The sequence below is a fragment of the Leuresthes tenuis genome, unplaced genomic scaffold (assembly GCF_036924035.1).
Source record: "Leuresthes tenuis unplaced genomic scaffold, fLeuTen1.0.hap1 SCAF_5, whole genome shotgun sequence".
NCBI lineage: Eukaryota > Metazoa > Chordata > Actinopteri > Atheriniformes > Atherinopsidae > Leuresthes > Leuresthes tenuis.
Genome location: NW_027325359.1, coordinates 23,733,996 through 23,755,943, shown reverse-complemented (window position 1 = coordinate 23,755,943; position 21,948 = coordinate 23,733,996). Strand labels below are relative to the sequence as shown.

Sequence of the window (21,948 nt, the reverse complement as noted above, 5' to 3'; positions counted from 1 at the left end):
TAAAAAGAAGGTAAGAAAAGGTTCAAATATCCGACTGTACACAATCAATAGCGGGAGCGGATGTGTTCGGCTACAAGAAGGTGTGAAAGTCTCACCATGGTTTGTAAAAAGCGGGTAAGAAAAGGTGCGAATGCCCGACAATGTATGATCAAAAGAGGGAGCGGAGGTTTTCGGCTACAAGAAGGTCTGAATGTCCGACCAAAGTTTGTAAAAAGCGGGTAAGAAAGGTTTGAATGCCCGACTATACACCATCAAAAGCGGGAGCGGAGGTGTTGCACTGTAAGACGGTGTGAATGTCTGACCATAGTTTGTAAAAAGCAGTAGGTGTGAATGTCAGATCATAATTTGCAAAAAGCTGATGAGAAAGGGTGAGAATGCCCTACTATACACCATCAAATGCGAGAGCGGAGGTGTTTGTCTGTGAGTAGGTGTGAATGTCCCACCCTAGTTGCTGAAAAATGTGTTAGAAAAGGTAAGAATGCCAGCCCATACATCATCAAAAGCGGGAGAGGTGGTGTTCGGCTGCAAGAAGGTGTGAATATCCAGCCATAATTACTCACAAACGGGTAAGAAAAGGTAAGAATACCAAACCATAAATTATCAAAAGCGGCAGCAGAGATGTTCGGCTGGTATTTATAAATGTCTAGATAGATTTGAACAAAAAACAACGTAGTATTTTGCAGTAAAAGAAAGAAAGGTTCAGAAATCCGAGAAAAAGCTTTTCATGAGTTCTGCATGATTTGGGATTTTGCTTATAAAATGCATTCCTTCAATCAAACTATGGTAAAACGGCTTTTACCTTCATATTTATCAATGTCTAGATCGACTTCAACAAAGAACAACATTAGATTTTGCAGTAGAAGAAAGAGAGACACTGAAAGAACAGGAATCCGAGAATAAGCTTACTTTCATACGTTCTGCATGATTTGGGATTTTATGTATAAAATGAATTCCTTCACTCAAACCAAGTGAAAACTTCTTTGTCCTTCATATTTATCAATGTCTAGATCGACTTCAACAAAGAACAACATTGTATATTGCAGTAGAAGAAAGAGAGACACTGAAGGAACAGGAATCCGAGAATAAGCTTCTTTTCATACGTTCTGCATGATTTGGGATTTTGCTATAAAATGAATTCCTTCACTCAAACTATGTTAAAACTGCTTTTAACTTCATATTTATCAATGTCTAGATCGACTTCAACAAAGAACAACATTGTATATTGCAGTAGAAGAAAGAGCAACACTGAAGGAACAGGAATCCGAGAATAAGCTTATTTTCATACGTTCTGCATGATTTCGGATTTTCCTATAAAATGAATTGCTTTGCTCAAACCAAGTTAAAATTGCTTTGTCTTCATATTTATCAATGTCAAAGCAGTTTTAACATAGTTTGAGTGAAGGAATTCATTTTAAAACAAAATCTCAAAACATGCACAACACATGAAAAGCTTATTCTCGGATTCCTGATCCTTCAGTGTTGCTATTTGTTATATTGCAAAGTACAACGTGTTTTCTTTGTTTTGTTTAAATCTATCTCGACATTGATAAATATGGAAGGACAAAGCAGGTTTAACTTGGTTTGAGCAAAGCAATTCATTTTGTAGCAAAATCCGAAATCGTGAAGAACTCATGAAAGCAAGCTTATACTCGGATTCCTGAAACTTTTAGATCTTAGATTTGCTCTTTCTTTTACTGCAAAGTACGTTGGGGGTTTTTTTTGTTCAAATCTTTCTAGACAAGGTAAATATGAAGGACAAATCAGTTTTAACATAGTTTGAGTGAAGGAATGCATTTTATAAGCAAAATCCCAAATCATGCAAAACTAACGAAAAGCTTTTTCTCGCTTTTCACTGCTTTTTACAAACTGGTCGGACGTTCACACCTTCTTGCAGCCGAACAATTCCGCTTCCACTTTTGATGGTGTATATTTGGGCATTCAAACCTTTTCTTACCCGCTTTTTACAAACCATGGTCGGACTTTCACACCTTCTTGCAGCCGAACACCACCTCTCCCGCTTTTGATGATGTATGGTCCAGCATTCTTACCTTTTCTAACACATTTTTCAGCAATTATGGTCGGACATTCACACCTACTCACAGCCAAACACTTCCGCTCCCGCATTTGATGGTGTTTAGTCAGGCATTCTCACCCTTTCTCATCAACTTTTTGCATATGATCTGATATTCACACCTACTTGCAGTCGAACACCTCTGCTTCCGCTTTTGATGGTACATATTTGGGCATTCGAACCTTTTCTTACCCGCTTTTTACATACCATGGGTGGACTTTCACACCTTCTTGTAGCCGAACAACTCTGCTCCCGCTATTGATTGTGTACAGTCGGGTATTTTAACCTTTTCTTACCCGCTTTTTACCAACTATGGTCGGACATTCACACCTTCTTACAGCGGAACACGTCCGCTCCCTCTTTTGATGGTGTATGTTCGGGCATTCGAACCTTTTCTTACCTGCTTTTTACAAACCATGGTCGGACTTTCACACCTTCTTGTAGCCGAACACCTCAGCTCCCTCTTTTGATCATACATTGTTGGGCATTCGCACCTTGTCTTACCCGCTTGTTACAAACTATAGTCAGACATTCACACGTTGCAGCTGAACCACCTCCGCTCCCTGTTTTGATCATGTATGGTCTGGCAATACTAGCTTTTCTTACCCGTTTGTGAGTAATTATGGCTGGACATTCACACCTACTTGCAGTCGAACAGCTCTGCTCCCGCTTTTGATTTTGTTTGGTTGGATATTCGACGCTTTTCTTATCTGCTTTTTACAAACTTTGGTCGGACGTTCAAACCTTCTTGCAACCGAACACCTCCGCTTCCGCTTTTGATGGTATATATTCGGGAATTCGAACCTTTTCTTACCCGCTTTTTACAAACCATGGTCGAACTTTCACACCTTCTTGTAGCCGAACAACTCCACTCACGCTATTGATTGTGTACAGTCGGGTAGTTTAACCTTTTCTTACCCGCTTTTTACCAACTATGGTTGGACATTCACACCGTCTTACAGCGGAACACCTCCGCTTCCGCTTTTGATGGTGTATAGTCGGGCATTCGAACATTTTCTTACCCGCTTTTTACAAACTATGGTCGGACAGTCAATCCTTCTTGTAGCCGAAAAGCTCCGCTCCCTCTTTTGATCATACATTGTCGGGCATTTGCAACTTTTCTTACCCGCTTTTTACAAACCATGGTCGGACTGTCACACCTTCTTGTAGCTGAACACATCCGCTCCCACTATTGATTGTGTACAGTCAGGTTTTTTAACGTTTTCTTACCCGCTTCTTACCAACTCTGGTCGGACATTCACACCTTCTTAAAGCGGAACACGTCCGCTCCCTCTTTTGATGGTGTATGTTTGGGCATTCGAACCTTTTCTTACCCGCTTTTTACAAACTATGCTCGGACATTCAAACCTTCTTGTAGCCGAACACATCCACTCCTGCTTTTGATGATGTGTGGTTGGGCATTCGAACCTACTTCTTGCCCGCTTTTCATTAATTATGGGTGGACATTCACACCTTGTCGCAGCCAAACACCTCCGCTCCCTGTTTTGATCATGTATGGTTGGACATTCGCACCTTTTCTCAACCGCTTTTTGCAAACTATGGTCAGCGATTCACAGCTTCCTCTCCACCATACTTGTATGGTGGAAGATTCACACCCACTTGCATCCGAAGACCTCCGCCCCCACTTTTGTTGATATTTAGTCGGTCATTCGCACCTTACCCGCTTTTGGCAAACTATGGCCTTCTTGCAGCCAAACACCACTGATCTCGTTTTTGATGATGTAAGGTTGGACAATCAGACCTTGCTTCACCTGCTTTTCACCAAATATAGTCGGACATTCACACCTTCTTGCAGCCGAACACTTCCGCTCCACCTTTTAGTGTTCTATCACACCTTTTTTTCACCGCATTTTATAGATTATGGTTGGAAATTCTCAACCATTGTCATCCGAAGACCTCTCCTCCCGCTTTTGTTAATATATTTGAACTTTAGTCGGACATTCACACCTTCTTGCAGCTGAACCACCTCCTCTCCCTGTTTTGATCATGTATGGTCTGGCAATACTACCTTTTCTTACCCGTTTGTGAGTAATTATGGCTGGACATTCACACCTACTTTCAGCAGAACACCACCTCTCTCGCTTTTGATGATGTATGGACCGGCATTCTTACCTTTTCTAACACATTTTTCAGCAATTATGGTCGGACATTCCCACCTACTCAGAGCCGAACACCTCCGCTCCCGCATTTGATGGTGTATAGTCGGGCATTCTCACTCTTTCTCATCAGCTTTTTGCAAATTATGATCTGATATTCACAGCTGCTTTTGATAATGTATGGTTGGGCATTCGCACCTTTTTTTACCCATTTTTCAGGAATTATGGGTGGACATTCACACCGTCTTGCAGCTGAAAACATCCTCTCCCGCTTATGATCATGTGCGGTTTGATATTCGAAAATTTTCTTTCATGTTTTAAAGAAATTATTGATGGACATTCAGACCTTCTTGCAGCTGAACCCCTCTGCTCGCGCTTTTGATGGTGTATAGTAGGGCTTTCGAGCCTTTTCTTCCCGGTTTTTACAAATTATGGTTGGACATTCAGACCTTCTTGCAACCTAACACCTCCGCTCCCTCTTTTGATCATACATTGTCTGGCATTCGCACCTTGTCTTACGCGCTTTTTACAAACTTTAGTCGGACATTCAGACTTTCTTGCAGCTGAACCACCTCCGCTCCCTGTTTTGATCATGTATGGTCTGGCAATACTACCTTTTCTTACCCGTTTGTGAGTAATTTTGGCTGGACATTCACACCTACTCAAAGCCGAACAACTCCGCTACCGCATTTGATGGTGTATAGTCGGGCATTCTCACCCTTTCTCATCAGCTTTTTGCAAATTATGATCTGACATTCACACCTACTTGCAGTCGAACAGCTCTGCTCCCGCTTTTGATTATGTTTGGTTGGATATTCGAACCTTTTCTTCACTGCTTTTTACAAACTTTGTTCGGAGGTACACGTCTTCTTGAAGCCGAACACCTCCGCTTCCGCTTTTGATGGTGTATAGTCGGGCTTTCGAGCCTTTTCTTACCTGGTTTTTAGAAATTATGGTTGGACATTCAGACCTCGCAGCCGAACACCTCCGCTCCCTCTTTTGATCATACATTGTCGGTTATTCGCACCTTGTCTTACCCGCTTTTTACAAACTATAGTCAGACATTCACACGTTGCAGCTGAACCACCTCTGCTCCCTGTTTTGATTATGTATGGTCTGGCAATACTACCTTTTCTTACCCGGTTGTGAGTAATTATGGCTGGACATTCACACCTACTTGCAGTCGAACAGCTCTGCTCCCGCTTTTGATTTTGTTTGGTTGGATATTCGAACCTTTTCTTAACTGCTTTTTACAAACTTTGGTCGGACGTTCACACCTTCTTGCAGCCGAACAACTCCACTCCCGCTATTTATTGTGTACAGTCGGGTAGTTTAACCTTTTCTTACCCGCTTTTTACCAACTATGGTCGGACATTCACACCATCTTACAGCGGAACACCTCCGCTTCCGCTTTTGATGGTGTATAGTCGGGCATGCGAACCTTTTCTTACCCGCTTTTTACAAACTATGGTCGGACATTCAAACCTTCTTGTAGCCGAAAGCCTCCGCTGCCTCTTTTGATCATACATTGTCGGGCATTCGCACCCTTTCTTACCCGCTTTTTATAAAACCATGGTCGGACTGTCACAACTTCTTGTAGCCGAACACATCTGCTCCCGCTATCGATTGTGTACAGTTGGGTTTTTTAACCTTTTCTTACCCGCTTTTTACCAGCTCTGGTCGGACATTCACACCTTCTTACAGCGGAACACGTCCGCTCCCTCTTTTGATGGTGTATTTTCGGGCATTCAAACCTTTTCTTACCCGCTATTTACAAACTATGCTCGGACATTCAGACCTTCTTGCAGCTGAATCACCTCCGCTCCCTGTTTTGATTATGTATGGTCTGGCAATACTACCTTTTCTTACCCGTTTGTGAGTAATTATGGCTGGACATTCACACCTACTTTCAGCAGAACACCACCTCTCTCGCTTTTGATGATGTATGGACCGGCATTCTTACCTTTTCTAACACATTTTTCAGCAATTATGGTCGGACATTCCCACCTACTCAGAGCCGAACACCTCCGTTCCCGCATTTGATGGTGTATAGTCGGGCATTCTCACTCTTTCTCATCAGCTTTTTGCAAATTATGATCTGATATTCACAGCTGCTTTTGATAATGTATGGTTGGGCATTCGCACCTTTTTTTACCCATTTTTCAGGAATTATGGGTGGACATTCACACCGTCTTGCAGCTGAAAACATCCTCTCCCGCTTATGATCATGTGCGGTTTGATATTCGAAAATTTTCTTTCATGTTTTAAAGAAATTATTGATGGACATTCAGACCTTCTTGCAGCTGAACCCCTCTGATCGCGCTTTTGATGGTGTATAGTAGGGCTTTCGAGCCTTTTCTTCCCGGTTTTTACAAATTATGGTTGGACATTCAGACCTTCTTGCAACCTAACACCTCCGCTCCCTCTTTTGATCATACATTGTCTGGCATTCGCACCTTGTCTTACGCGCTTTTTACAAACTTTAGTCGGACATTCAGACCTTCTTGCAGCTGAACCACCTCCGCTCCCTGTTTTGATCATGTATGGTCTGGCAATACTACCTTTTCTTACCCGTTTGTGAGTAATTTTGGCTGGACATTCACACCTACTCAAAGCCGAACAACTCCGCTACCGCATTTGATGGTGTATAGTCGGGCATTCTCACCCTTTCTCATCAGCTTTTTGCAAATTATGATCTGACATTCACACCTACTTGCAGTCGAACAGCTCTGCTCCCGCTTTTGATTATGTTTGGTTGGATATTCGAACCTTTTCTTAACTGCTTTTTACAAACTTTGTTCGGAGGTACACGTCTTCTTGAAGCCGAACACCTCCGCTTCCGCTTTTGATGGTGTATAGTCGGGCTTTCGAGCCTTTTCTTACCTGGTTTTTAGAAATTATGGTTGGACATTCAGACCTTGCAGCCGAACACCTCCGCTCCCTCTTTTGATCATACATTGTCGGTTATTCGCACCTTGTCTTACCCGCTTTTTGCAAACTATAGTCAGACATTCACACGTTGCAGCTGAACCACCTCTGCTCCCTGTTTTGATTATGTATGGTCTGGCAATACTACCTTTTCTTACCCGGTTGTGAGTAATTATGGCTGGACATTCACACCTACTTGCAGTCGAACAGCTCTGCTCCCGCTTTTGATTTTGTTTGGTTGGATATTCGAACCTTTTCTTAACTGCTTTTTACAAACTTTGGTCGGACGTTCACACCTTCTTGCAGCCGAACACCTCCGCTTCCGCTTTTGATAGTATATATTCGGGCATTCGAACCTTTTGTTACCCGCTTTTTACAAACCATGGGTGGACTTTCACACCTTCTTGTACCCGAACAACCCTGCTCCCGCTATTGGTGGTGTACAGTCGGGTATTTTAACCTTTTCTTACCCGCTTTTTACAAACTATGGTCGGACATTCACACCTTCTTACAGCGGAACACGTCTGCTCCACCTTTTAGTGTTCTATCACACCTTTTTTTCACCGCATTTTATGGATTATGGTTGGAAATTCTCAACCACTCTCATCCGAAGACCTCTCCTCCCGCTTTTGTGAATATATTTGAACTTTAGTCGGACATTCACACCTTCTTGCAGCTGAACCACCTCCGCTCCCTGTTTTGATCATGTATGATCTGGCAATACTACATTTTCTTACCTGTTTGTGAGTAATTATGGCTGGACATTCACACCTACTTTCAGCAGAACACCACCTCTCTCGCTTTTGATGATGTATGGACCGGCATTCTTACCTTTTCTAACACATTTTTCAGCAATTATGGTCGGAGATTCACACCTACTAACAGACGAACAACTCCGCTCCCGCATTTGATGGTGTATAGTTGTTGTTTTGCAAATTATGATCTGACATTCACACTTACTTGCAGTCGAACAGTTCTGCTCCCGCTTTTGATTATGTTTGGTTGGATATTCGAAACTTTTCTTAACTGCTTTTTACAAACTTTGGTTGGACGTTCAAACCCTCTTGTAGCCGAACACATCCACAGCTGCTTTTGATGATGTATGGTTGGGTATTCGCACCTTTTTTTTACCCATTTTTCAGTAATTATGGGTGGACATTCACACCTTCTTGCAGCTGAACACCTCCTCTCCCACTTATGATCATGTGCGGTTTGATTTTCAAAATTTTTACTTTAATTTTTTCTAGCAATTATTGATGGACATTCAGACCTTCTTGCAGCTGAACAACTCCGCTCCCTCTTTTGATCATAAATTGTCGGGCATTCGAACCTTTTCTTACCCGCTTTTTACAAAACTTGGTCGGACTTTCACACCTTTTAGTAGCCGAACAACTCCGCTCCCGCTATTGATTGTGTACAGTCGGGTATTTTAACCTTTTCTTACCCGCTTTTTACCAACTATGGTCGGACATTCATAACTTCTTACAACGGAACACCTCCGCTCCTTATTTTGATGATGTATGGTTGGGCATTCAAACCTACTTGTTGCCCGCTTTTCATTAATTATGGGTGGACATTCACACCTTGTCGCAGCCAAACACCTCCGCTCCCTGTTTTGATGGTGTATAATGGTGGACATTCGCACCTTTTCTCACCCGCTTTTTACTATGGTCGGCCATTCACAGCTTCCTCTCCACCATACTTGTATGGTGGGATATTCACACCCACTTGCATCCGAAGACCTCCGCCCCCACTTTTGTTGATATTTAGTCGGTCATTCGCACCTTACCCGCTTTTGGCAAACTATGGCCTTCTTGCAGCCAAACACCTGATCTCGCTTTTGATGATGTAAGGTTGGGCATTCAGACCTTGCTTCACCTACTTTTCACCAAATATAGTCGGACATTCACACCTTCTTGCAGCCGAACACTTCCGCTCCACTTTTGAGTGTTCTATGTAGCATTCACACCTTTTTCTTCACCGCATTTTATAGATTATGGTTGGAAATTCTCACCCACTCTCATCCGAAGACCTCTCCTCCCGCTTTTGTTAATGTATAGTCGGGCATGAGAACCTTTTCTTACCCGCTTTTTACAAATTATGGTTGGACATTCACACCTACTTGCAGCCGAATACTGATACTGATCCTCCCGTAATAAAATGGTCGGATCTTATCAAACACACTTTGTTTCTTGTGACAATCAAGTCAGCGAAACAGCGTATACACGTCAAGACACTGAATCAAGTTTGCCACAAGAACTCATAAGTTTGGCAGTATTGCTCTGCCGTCAGCAATCATACACCCATTTTATTTTCGTGAGACATGTGCAGGCACCTGTTCATCTACTGTTCTATCACTATGAATTAGTTTATCTATTATCAATAAGGATACTTCTACAACTACTATCAAAGTATGTCCGGACTTCTTATGTTGTCAGTTGCTATATATGAATAAGTGGGTAGCTACTGACAAGCATTAAGCATGTCACACAGCCCAAACATATAACATTTCAGGACACACCACACAGTTAACAACCACAGTGAAGCGTGTCAAAGCCCAAACATGTAACATTCAACGGGACACTTACACAACACATTCAAATCAAACAGTCAGACAACATACAAGAACATATACCCCAGCCGGCATTGCTCCCTGCCTATTTTCCTACAGCTCACTATGTGTGCGCACACCTTTATTCACAAACTCTTCAACTTATACTCTTTTACCGAAGCTGCTACAGCTCGATTGGCCGAATACCCTTAGATCCTATTTCGGTGAATTTGACATCTGCCTTACATGTAACAGATTAGCGATTTAGTTTGAGTGAAGGAATTCATTTTATAGCAAAATCCCAAATCGTGAAGAACTCATGAAAGTAAGCTTATTCTCGGATTCATGAAACTTTAGATTTGCTCTGTCTTTTACTGCAAAGTACAACGTTGTTTTTTTTGTTTAAATCTTTCTAGACATGGTAAATATGAAGGACAAAGCAGTTTTAACATAGTTTGAGTGAAGGAATTCATTTTATAGATAAAATCCCAAGAGTCTGCTGAGAAACAAGAATGAATGAGAAGTAGACTTTAACACGGCTCTAGGAGCGAGCCGAGTGTGGGCTAACCGGGAGAATTGCTTGAAAGAAACGCGACACCGAATGAGCGGTCAGAACAAAGCCTCAATACGGTTTTCCCGTGGTGTTTTTGTTGCTGCCTTGTCTTTTGCACAGAGTAAAAGACAAGGCAGCCATCGAATAGGGCCCGATTGTTCCTACTTGGTCAGCCGAGGAGCAAGGGGGGGAGCAAGCGTCTCAACCAAGCAAAGCTCACCATGGGGAAGGTGGCTATGCCAACTAGCCTGATGCCCTGCTCCCGCAGTGATGGATAATCGTACTCTGGTTTCTCTTCATAACGTACAAGTCTTTCGCCTTTTACTAAAGACTTCCGTGGAAAGCAGCACTAATGAGTTGTTTCTATTTTTGGCAGGCTTTACCTTTGCGGGTGAAGCCCTTTCCGTCTGTGCAAAAGAAATCTTGTTACTGTGCAGAGTGACTTCTCTGAGTAGAGTCGCCTTACTTGTTGCAACTGTGCCGATGTTGCTTGGATGGTGCTTGCTGGAGCGTGCGGGAGTGCAAAGTTATACCATTTAAAAGGGCTGAAGAGTGCTCAGTGCAGCGGGTGGGCGGAGGTGCAAAGTGACACTCTGGCCACCTATGGCCATAAAAAGAACACCGCTATAAGTGCGCATTGTGCCAGGAAGGGCCCTTGGACGTGAACCAGTGGACAGATATCACTTCTCGGCCTTTTGGCTAAGATCAAGTGTAGTACCTGTTCTTATCAGTTTAATATCTGATATGGCCTTTGTACGAGGACTACATATTAAATTGATTTTTAGCAATAGGAGTTGAAAAAGGAGCTTGCTCCGTTCACTCCAAGCATCGACTCGGTACTGCAGTGCCGCTGGGAACGGTGCGCTCTTCTCTGCTCTTGTGAAAAAGCAAACAGTGGTGCAGGATGGAAGTTTCAGGGAGCCCAAGATGAAACTTTCTTTTAGTCTGCTGAGAAAAGAGAGTGAATGCGAAGTAGACTTTAACACAGCTCTGGGGGCAAGCCGAGTGCGGGCTAACCGGGAGAATTACTTGAAAGAAACGCGACACTGAATGAGCGGTCAGAACAAAGCCTCAATACAGTGTTCCCGTGGTGTTTGTGGCTGCCTTGTCTTTTGCACAGAGTAAAAGACAAGGCAGCCATCGAATAGGGCCCGATTTTTCCTACTTGGTCAGTCGAGGATCATGGAGGGGGAGCAAGCGTCTCAACCAAGCAAAGCTCACCATGGGGAAGGTGGCTATGCCAACTAGCCTGATGCCCTGCTCCCGCAGTGACGGATAATTGTACTCTGGTTTCTCTTCATAACGTACAAGTCTTTCGCCTTTTACTAAAGACTTCCGTGGAAAGCAGCACTAATGAGTTGTTTCTATTTTTGGCAGGCTTTACCTTTGCGGGTGAAGCCCTTTCCGTCTGTGCAAAAGAAATCTTGTTACTGTGCAGAGTGACTTCTCTGAGTAGAGTCGCCTTACTTGTTGCGACTGTGCCGATGTTTGAAGCTGGAGTGCAACGTTGTTGCTTGGATGGTGCTTGCTGGAGCGTGCGGGAGTGCAAAGTTATACCATTTAAAAGGGCTGAAGAGTGCTCAGTGCAGCGGGTGGGCGGAGGTGCAAAGTGACACTCTGGCCACCTATGGCCATAAAAAGAACACCGCTACAAGTGTGCATTGTGCCAGGAAGGGCCCTCGGACGTGAACCAGTGGACAGTTATCGCTTCTCGGCCTTTTGGCTAAGATCAAGTGTAGTACCTGTTCTTATCAGTTTAATATCTGATATGGCCTTTGTACGAGGACTACATATTAAATGTATTTTTAGCAATAGGAGTTGAAAAAGGAGCTTGCTCCGTTCACTCCAAGCATCGACCCGGTACTGCAGTGCCGCTGGGAACGGTGCGCTCTTCTCTGCTCTTGTGAAAAAGCAAACAGTGGTGCAGGATGGAAGTTTCAGGGAGCCCAAGATGAAACTTTCTTTTAGTCTGCTGAGAAAAGAGAGTGAATGCGAAGTAGACTTTAACACAGCTCTGGGGGCGAGCCGAGTGCGGGCTAACCGGGAGAATTGCTTGAAAGAAACGCGACACTGAATGAGCGGTCAGAACAAAGCCTCAATACGGTGTTCCCGTGGTGTTTGTGGCTGCCTTGTCTTTTGCACAGAGTAAAAGACAAGGCAGCCATCGAATAGGGCCCGATTTTTCCTACTTGGTCAGCCGAGGAGCAAGGAGGGGGAGCAAGCGTCTCAACCAAGCAAAGCTCACCATGGGGAAGGTGGCTATGCCAACTAGCCTGATGCCCTGCTCCCGCAGTGACAGATAATCGTACTCTGGTTTCTCTTCATAATGTACAAGTCTTTCGCCTTTTACTAAAGACTTCCGTGGAGAGCAGCACTAATGAGTTGTTGCTATTTTTGGCAGGCTTTACCTTTGCGGGTGAAGCCCTTTCTGTCTGTGCAAAAGAAATCTTGTTACTGTGCAGAGTGACTTCTCTGAGTAGAGTTGCCTTACTTGTTGCGACTGTGCCGATGTTTGAAGCTGGAGTGCAAAGTTGTTGCTTGAATGGTGCTCGCTGGAGCGTGCGGGAGTGCAAAGTTATACCATTTAAAAGGGCTGAAGAGTGCTCAGTGCAGCGGGTGGGCGGAGATGCAAAGTGACACTCTGGCCACCTCGAAAACCGAGGTTACATCCAGTACCAGGGGCAGCCCAAGCTCTGCCGCAAGTATGGTGAGCATGGGCACCTGGTTGAGGCTTGTACCAAGGTGATATGTGGGAAGTGCAGAGAAATTGGGGACACTTTTGGAGAGTGTCCAAATGGCAGGAAATGTAATCTCTGTGGAGAATTAAATCACCTCTTTTGAGATTGCCCTAAATCTTTTGCCAACAAATTAAAGACGGTAAAGCCACAGTCAAGCCAACAAAGAGAAGGACCAGAGGTGGCAGTTGGTGAACAAAGTGAAGAGGTTGACCCAATAAATTCAAACTTCCCGCTAAAAGCTTGGATTGGAAGTGAGGAGCAAAAAGGAGAGGGGCCTGTAGAGGCCTCACCACTCAGTGCTGAAGTCTGTGAGAATTCACAGGCAGAGGGTGGAGCTAAGCTAAATGAGGAGGAAGAGCAGACAGGTGAGTCTAGTGAAGGTACTCACCTCCCCGAAGGTCAACAGCCGAGGAGGACGGCATCTGAGTTGTCCTCTGATTCCCTTTAGCTCTGCAATCAACCCCCAGGGACTCAAAGTTAAATGCAACATTGCATCAGAGGCCAACACGAGAGTCCGAAAAGGAGAGCTAGTTTCCCAAGAAATAACCTGAGTGTGTAATTTGTTTTGATAACTTAGAAAAACGAAAATGACATACCTACTTTCCTTTATCCTTTTAATGGTTCTCACCTTCTCAACACTAAATGTGAGAAGTGTGAAATCAAAGACAAGAGCCCAGAGTATTATATCCTTCTTAGACTCCATAAAATCAGATGTGTTTTTAATACAAGAATGTGGACTACCTTTTTTGAAAAACCATAGACAATGGGAGGAAATGTGGCCCAATTTATCGATATGGAGTGGCTCAAATCAAATAAAAAATGATGGTGTGGCCATTCTAATTAAAAATCCGCATGTTCTGGTGCGAGACGGACGGGCACTTTTAGCACACTTGAATTTTATGGGGCAAGACTTTAACCTCTTAAATATTTATGGTTTCAATGGAAAAAATGACAGGTATGACCTTTTAGAAGATTACTCACAAACGGGTAAGAAATGGTAGTATTGCCAGACAATACATGATCAAAACAGGGAGCGGAGGTGGTTCAGCTGCAAGGTGTGAATTTCTGACTAAAGTTTGTAAAAAGCGCGTAAGACAAGGTGCGAATGCCCAACAATGTATGATCAAAAGAGGGAGCGGAGGTTTTCGGCTTCAAGAAGACGTGAACCTCCGAACAAAGTTTGTAAAAAGCAGTTAAGAAAAGGTTCGAATATCCAACCAAACATAATCAAAAGCGGGAGCAGAGCTTTTCGACTGCAAGTAGGTGTGAATGTCAGATCATGATTTGCAAAAAGCTGATGAGAAAGGGTGAGAATGCCCGACTATACACCATCAAATGCGGTAGCGGAGTTGTTTGTCTGTGAGTAGGTGTGAATCTGCGACCATAATTGCTGAAAAATGTGTTAGAAAAGGTAAGAATGCCGGTCCATACATCATCAAAAGCGAGAGAGGTGGTGTTCTGCTGAAAGTAGGTGTGAATGTCCAGCCATAATTACTCACAAACGGGTAAGAAAAGGTAGTATTGCCAGACCATACTTGATCAAAACAGGGAGCGGAGGTGGTTCAGCTGCAACGTGTGAATGTCTGACTATAGTTTGTAAAAAGCGGGTAAGACAAGGTGCGAATGCCCGACAATGTATAATCAAAAGAGGGAGCGGAGGTGTTCGGCTGCAAGGTCTGAATGTCCAACCATAATTTCTAAAAACCGGGTAAGAAAAGGCTCAAAAGCCCGACTTTACACCATCAAAAGCGGGAGCGGAGGTGTTCAGCTGCAACGTGTGAATGTCTGACTATAGTTTGTAAAAAGCGGGTAAGACAAGGTGCGAATGCCCGACAATGTATAATCAAAAGAGGGAGCGGAGGTGTTCGGCTGCAAGGTCTGAATGTCTAACCATAATTTCTAAAAACCGGGTAAGAAAAGGCTCAAAAGCCCGACTTTACACCATCAAAAGTGGGAGCGGAGGTGTTCAGCTGCAAGAAGGTGTGAATGTTCGACCAAGTTTTGTAAAAATCTGGTAAGACAAGGTATGAATGTCCGACAATGTATGATCAAAAGCGGGAGCGGAGATGTTCAGCTGCAAGAAGGTCTGAATGTCCATCAATAATTGCTAGAAAAAATTAAAGTAAAAATTTCGAAAATCAAACCGCACATGATCATAAGTGGGAGAGGAGGTGTTCAGCTGCAAGAAGGTGTGAATGTCCACCCATAATTCCTTAAAAATGGGTAAAAAAAAGGTGCGAATACCCAACCATACATCATCAAAAGCAGGTGTTAATGTCAGATCATAATTTGCAAAAAGCTGATGAGAAAGGGTGAGAATGCCCGACTATACACCATCAAATGCGGGAGCGGAGTTGTTTGTCTGTGAGTAGGTGTGAATCTCCGACCATAATTGCTGAAAAATGTGTTAGAAAAGGTAAGAATGCCGGTCCATACATCATCAAAAGCGAGAGAGGTGGTGTTCTGCTGAAAGTAGGTGTGAATGTCCAGCCATAATTACTCACAAACGGGTAAAAAAAAGTAGTATTGCCAGACCATACATGATCAAAACAGGGAGCGGAGGTGGTTCAGCTGCAAGAAGGTGTGAATGTCTGACTAAAGTTCAAATATATTAACAAAAGCGGGAGGAGAGGTCTTCGGATAGATTGGTTGAGAATTTCCAACCATAATCTATAAAATGCGGTGAAAAAAAGGTGTGATAGAACACTAAAAGGTGGAGCGGAAGTGTTCGGCTGCAAGAAGGTGTGAATGTCCGACTATATTTGGTGAAAAGCAGGTGAAGCAAGGTCTGAATGCCCAACCTTACATCATCAAAAGTGAGATCAGAGGTGTTTGGCTGCAAGAAGGCCATAGTTTGCCAAAAGCGGGTAAGGTGCGAATGACCGACTAAATATCAACAAAAGTGGGGGCGGAGGTCTTCGGATGCAAGTGGGTGTGAATATCCCACCATACAAGTATGGTGGAGAGGAAGCTGTGAATTGCTGACCATAGTTTGCAAAAAGCGGGTGAGAAAAGGTGCGAATGTCCAACCATACACCATCAAAACAGGGAGCGGAGGTGTTTGGCTGCGACAAGGTGTGAATGTCCACCCATAATTAATGAAAAGCGGGCAAGAAGTAGGTTTGAATGCCCAACCACTCATCATCAAAAGCAGGAGTGGATGTGTTCGGCTATAAAAAGGTTTGAATGTCCGAGCATAATTTGTAAAAAGCGGGTAAGAAAAGGTTCGAATGCCCGAACATACACCATCAAAAGAGGGAGCGGAGGTGTTCCGCTGTAAGAAGGTGTGAATGTCCGACCAGAGTTGGTAAAAAGCGGGTAAGAAAAGGTTAAAAAACCCGACTGTACACAATCAATAGCGGGAGCAGATGTGTTCGGCTACAAGAAGGTGTGACAGTCCGACCATGGTTTGTAAAAAGCGGGTAAGAAAAGGTGCAAATGCCCGACAATGTATGATCAAAAGAGGGAGCGGAGCTTTTCGGCTACAAGAAGGTTTGAATGTCCGACCATAGTTTGTAAAAAGCGGGTAAGAAAAGGTTCGAATGCCCGACTATACACCATCAAAAGCGGAAGCGGAGGTGTTCCGCTGTAGACGGTGTGAATGTCCGACCATAGTTGTTAAAAAGCGGGTAAGAAAAGGTTAAACTACACGACTGTACACAATCAATAGCGGGAGTGGAGTTATTCGGCTACAAGAAGGTGTGAAAGTCCGACCATGGTTTGTAAAAAACGGGTAAGAAAAGGTTCGAATTCCCGAATATATACCATCAAAAGCGGAAGCGGAGGTGTTCGGTTGCAAGAAGGTGTGAACGTCCGACCAAAGTTTGTAAAAAGCAGTTAAGAAAAGGTTCGAATATCCAACCAAACAAAATCAAAAGCAGGAGCAGAGCTGTTCGACTGCAAGTAGGTGTGAATGTCCAGCCATAATTACTCACAAACGGGTAAGAAAAGGTAGTATTGCCACTCCATACATGATCAAAACAGGGAGCGGAGGTGGTTCAGCTGCAACGTGTGAATGTCTGACTATAGTTTGTAAAAAGCGGGTAAGACAAGGTGCGAATGCCCGACAATGTATGATCAAAAGTGGGAGCGGAGGTGTTCGGCTGCAAGGTCTGAATATCCAACCATAATTTCTAAAAACCGGGTAAGAAAAGGCTCGAAAGCCCGACTTTACACCATCAAAAGCGGGAGCGGAGGTGTTCAGCTGCAAGAAGGTGTGAATGTTCGACTAAAGTTTGTAAAAATCTGGTAAGACAAGGTATGAATGTCCGACAATGTATGATCAAAAGCGGGAGCGGAGGTGTTCATCTGCAAGCAGGTCTGAATGTCCATCAATAATTGCTAGAAAACATGAAAGTAAAAATTTCTAAAATCAAACCACACATGATCATAAGTGGGAGAGGAGGTGTTCAGCTGCAAGAAGGTGTGAATATCCACCCATAATTCCTGAAAAATGGGTAAAAAAAAGGTGCGAATGCCCAACCATACATCATCAAAAGCAGCTGTGGATGTGTTCGGCTACAAGAAGGTGTGAACGTCCAACCAAAGTTTGTAAAAAGCAGTTAAGAAAAGGTTCGAATATCCAACCAAACATAATCAAAAGCGGGAGCAGAACTCTTCGACTGCAAGTAGGTGTGGATGTCAGATCATGATTTGCAAAAAGCTGATGAGAAAGGGTGAGAATGCCCGACTATACACCATCAAATGCGGGAGCGGAGTTGTTTGTCTGTGAGTAGGTGTGAATCTGCGACCATAATTGCTGAAAAATGTGTTAGAAAAGGTAAGAATGCCGGTCCATACATCATCAAAAGCGAGAGAGGTGGTGTTCTGCTGAAAGTAGGTGTGAATGTCCAGCCATAATTACTCACAATCGGGTAAGAAAAGGTAGTATTGCCAGACCATACATGATCAAAACAGGGAGCGGAGGTGGTTCAGCTGCAACGTGTGAATGTCTGACTATAGTTTGTAAAAAGCGGGTAAGACAAGGTGCGAATGCCCGACAATGTATAATCAAAAGAGGGAGCGGAGGTGTTCAGCTGCAAGAAGGTGTGAATGTTCGACTAAAGTTTGTAAAAATCTGGTAAGACAAGGTGCGAATGCCCGACAATGTATGATCAAAAGCGGGAGCGGAGGTGTTCAGCTGCAAGAAGGTCTGAATGTCCATCAATAATTGCTAGAAAAAAATAAAGTAAAAATTTCGAAAATCAAACCGCACATGATCATAAGTGGGAGAGGAGGTGTTCAGCTGCAAGAAGGTGTGAATGTCCACCCATAATTGCTGAAAAATGGGTAAAAAAAAGGTGCGAATACCCAACCATACATAATCAAAAGCAGGTGTTAATGTCAGATCATAATTTGCAAAAAGCTGATGAGAAAGGGTGAGAATGCCCGACTATACACCATCAAATGCGGGAGCGGAGTTGTTTGTCTGTGAGTAGGTGTGAATCTCCGACCATAATTGCTGAAAAATGTGTTAGAAAAGGTAAGAATGCCGGTCCATACATCATCAAAAGCGAGAGAGGTGGTGTTCTGCTGAAAGTAGGTGTGAATGTCCAGCCATAATTACTCACAAACGGGTAAGAAAAAGTAGTATTGCCAGACCATACATGATCAAAACAGGGAGCGGAGGTGGTTCAGCTGCAAGAAGGTGTGAATGTCCGACTAAAGTTCAAATATATTAACAAAAGCGGGAGGAGAGGTCTTCGGATGAGAGTGGTTGAGAATTTCCAACCATAATCTATAAAATGCGGTGAAAAAAAGGTGTGATAGAACACTAAAAGGTGGAGCGGAAGTGTTCGGCTGCAAGAAGGTGTGAATGTCCGACTATATTTGGTGAAAAGCAGGGGAAGCAAGGTCTGAATGCCCAACCTTACATCATCAAAAGCGAGATCAGAGGTGTTTGGCTGCAAGAAGGCCATAGTTTGCCAAAAGCGGGTAAGGTGCGAATGACCGACTAAATATCAACAAAAGTGGGGGTGGAGGTCTTCGGATGCAAGTGGGTGTGAATATCCCACCATACAAGTATGGTGGAGAGGAAGCTGTGAATTGCTGACCATAGTTTGCAAAAAGCGGGTGAGAAAAGGTGCGAATGTCCAACCATACGTGATCAAAACAGGGAGCGGAGGTGTTTGGCTGCGACAAGGTGTGAATGTCCACCCATAATTAATGAAAAGCGGGCAAGAAGTGGGTTCGAATGCCCAACCACACATCATCAAAAGCAGGAGTGGATGTGTTCGGCTATAAGAAGGTTTGAATGTCCGAGCATAGTTTGTAAAAAGCGGGTAAGAAAAGGTTCGAATGCCCGAACATACACCATCAAAAGAGGGAGCGGAGGTGTTCCGCTGTAAGAAGGTGTGAATGTCCGACCAGAGTTGGTAAAAAGCGGGTAAGAAAAGGTTAAAAAAACCCGACTGTACACAATCAATAGCGGGAGCAGATGTGTTCGGCTACAAGAAGGTGTGACAGTCCGACCATGGTTTGTAAAAAGCGGGTAAGAAAAGGTGCAAATGCCCGACAATGTATGATCAAAAGAGGGAGCGGAGCTTTTCGGCTACAAGAAGGTTTGAATGTCCGACCATAGTTTGTAAAAAGCGGGTAAGAAAAGGTTCGAATGCCCGACTATACACCATCAAAAGCGGAAGCGGAGGTGTTCCGCTGTAGACGGTGTGAATGTCCGACCATAGTTGGTAAAAAGCGGGTAAGAAAAGGTTAAACTACACGACTGTACACAATCAATAGCGGGAGTGGAGTTGTTCGGCTACAAGAAGGTGTGAAAGTCCGACCATGGTTTGTAAAAAACGGGTAAGATAATGTTCGAATTCCCGAATATATACCATCAAAAGCGGAAGCGGAGGTGTTCGGTTGCAAGAAGGTGTGAACGTCCGACCAAAGTTTGTAAAAAGCAGTTAAGAAAAGGTTCGAATATCCAACCAAACAAAATCAAAAGCAGGAGCAGAGCTGTTCGACTGCAAGTAGGTGTGAATGTCCAGCCATAATTACTCACAAATGGGTAAGAAAAGGTAGTATTGCCACTCCATACATGATCAAAACAGGGAGCGGAGGTGGTTCAGCTGCAACGTGTGAATGTCTGACTATAGTTTGTAAAAAGCGGGTAAGACAAGGTGCGAATGCCCGACAATGTATGATCAAAAGAGGGAGCGGAGGTGTTCGGCTGCAAGGTCTGAATATCCAACCATAATTTCTAAAAACCGGGTAAGAAAAGGCTCGAAAGCCCGACTTTACACCATCAAAAGCGGGAGCGGAGGTGTTCAGCTGCAAGAAGGTGTGAATGTTCGACTAAAGTTTGTAAAAATCTGGTAAGACAAGTTATGAATGCCCGACAATGTATGATCAAAAGCGGGAGCGGAGGTGTTCAGCTGCAAAGAAGGTCTGAATGTCCATCAATAATTGCTAGAAAACATGAAAGTAAAAATTTCTAATATCAAACCGCGCATGATCATAAGTGGGAGAGGAGGTGTTCAGCTGCAAGAAGGTGTGAATGTCCATCAATAATTGCTAGAAAACATGAAAGTAAAAATTTCGAAAATCAAACCGCACATGATCATAAGTGGGAGAGGAGGTGTTCAGCTGCAAGAAGGTGTGAATATCCACCCATAATTCCTGAAAAATGGGTAAAAAAAAGGTGCGAATGCCCAACCATACATCATCAAAAGCAGCTGTGGATGTGTTCGGCTACAAGAAGGTGTGAACGTCCCACCAAAGTTTGTAAAAAGCAGTTAAGAAAAGGTTCGAATATCCAACCAAACATAATCAAAAGCGGGAGCAGAACTGTTCGACTGCAAGTAGGTGTGGATGTCAGATCATAATTTGCAAAAAGCTGATGAGAAAGGGTGAGAATGCCCGACTATACACCATCAAATGCGGGAGCGGAGTTGTTCGTCTGTGAGTAGGTGTGAATCTCCGAACATAATTGCTGAAAAATGTGTTAGAAAAGGTAAGAATGCCGGTCCATACATCATCAAAAGCGAGAGAGGTGGTGTTCTGCTGAAAGTAGGTGTGAATGTCCAGCCATAATTACTCACAAACGGGTAAGAAAAGGTAGTATTGCCAGACCATACATGATCAAAACAGTAAGCGGAGGTGGTTCAGCTGCAAGAAGGTGTGGATGTCTGACTATAGTTTGTAAAAAGCGGGTAAGACAAGGTGCGAATGCCCGACAATGTAAGGCAAGGCAAGACAAGGCAAGTATATTTGTATAGCACAATTCAACAACAAGGTGATTCAAAGTGCTTCACAGAGACATTAAAACAGAAGAAATAAAAAGCATGATTTAAAATTTAAACAAAAGAAGGAAATAAGAACAATAGATAAAATCAGAAAAAATTATATATATGAAAGATAAAATCAATAGTTAAAACATGATTCCGTTTTGAAACTCAAGCTTATTCAAATGCAGCTGAAAATAGATGTGTCTTCAACCTGGACTTAAATACACTGAGTGTTTCAGCTGATCTGAGGCTTTCTGGGACTTTGTTCCAGACATGTGGAGCATAGAAGCTGAATGCAGCTTCTCCATGTCTGGTTTTGACTCTGGGAACTGATAAAATACCGGATCCAGATGACCTGAGGGGTCTGGAAGGTTCATAGTGGGTCAGGAGGTCACTGATGTATTTTGGTCCTTGACCATTCAGAGCTTTATAGACCAGCATCAGAACTTTAAAGTCTATCCTCTGATGGACAGGCAGCCAGTGTAAAGACTTGAGAGCTGGACTGTGATGTGCTCCACTTTTTTGGTCTTAGTGAGGACTCGAGCAGCTGAGTTCTGGATGAGCTGCAGTTGTCTAACTGACTTTTTAGGCAGACCTGTAAAGATGCTATTACAATAATCAAGCCTACTAAAGATGAATGCATGGACTAGTTTTTCCAGGTCCTGCTGAGACATCAGATCTTTTAGCCTTGATATATTCTTAAGGTGATAGTAGGCTGACTTTGTTAATGCCTTAATGTGTTTGTCCAAATTTAGGTCTGAG

General features: G+C 43.5%; 5 non-coding genes across 5 annotated transcripts; all 5 read left to right on the top strand.

The window, feature by feature from the left end:
• Positions 1-10,500: 10,500 nt before the first annotated feature.
• On the top strand, positions 10,501-10,614 carry LOC140308113 (U5 spliceosomal RNA). The gene has a single exon (XR_011916088.1). It is a non-coding gene; the product is annotated as a U5 spliceosomal RNA (small nuclear RNA).
• Positions 10,615-10,899: 285 nt separating this feature from the next.
• On the top strand, positions 10,900-11,090 carry LOC140307962 (U2 spliceosomal RNA). Its single transcript, XR_011915980.1, has one exon. It is a non-coding gene; the product is annotated as a U2 spliceosomal RNA (small nuclear RNA).
• Positions 11,091-11,501: 411 nt separating this feature from the next.
• LOC140308112 (U5 spliceosomal RNA) lies at positions 11,502-11,615 on the top strand. The gene has a single exon (XR_011916087.1). It is a non-coding gene; the product is annotated as a U5 spliceosomal RNA (small nuclear RNA).
• Positions 11,616-11,923: 308 nt separating this feature from the next.
• LOC140307870 (U2 spliceosomal RNA) lies at positions 11,924-12,114 on the top strand. The gene has a single exon (XR_011915895.1). It is a non-coding gene; the product is annotated as a U2 spliceosomal RNA (small nuclear RNA).
• Positions 12,115-12,525: 411 nt separating this feature from the next.
• Positions 12,526-12,639, top strand: LOC140308263 (U5 spliceosomal RNA). Its single transcript, XR_011916226.1, has one exon. It is a non-coding gene; the product is annotated as a U5 spliceosomal RNA (small nuclear RNA).
• The last annotated feature ends 9,309 nt before the right edge of the window (positions 12,640-21,948 follow it).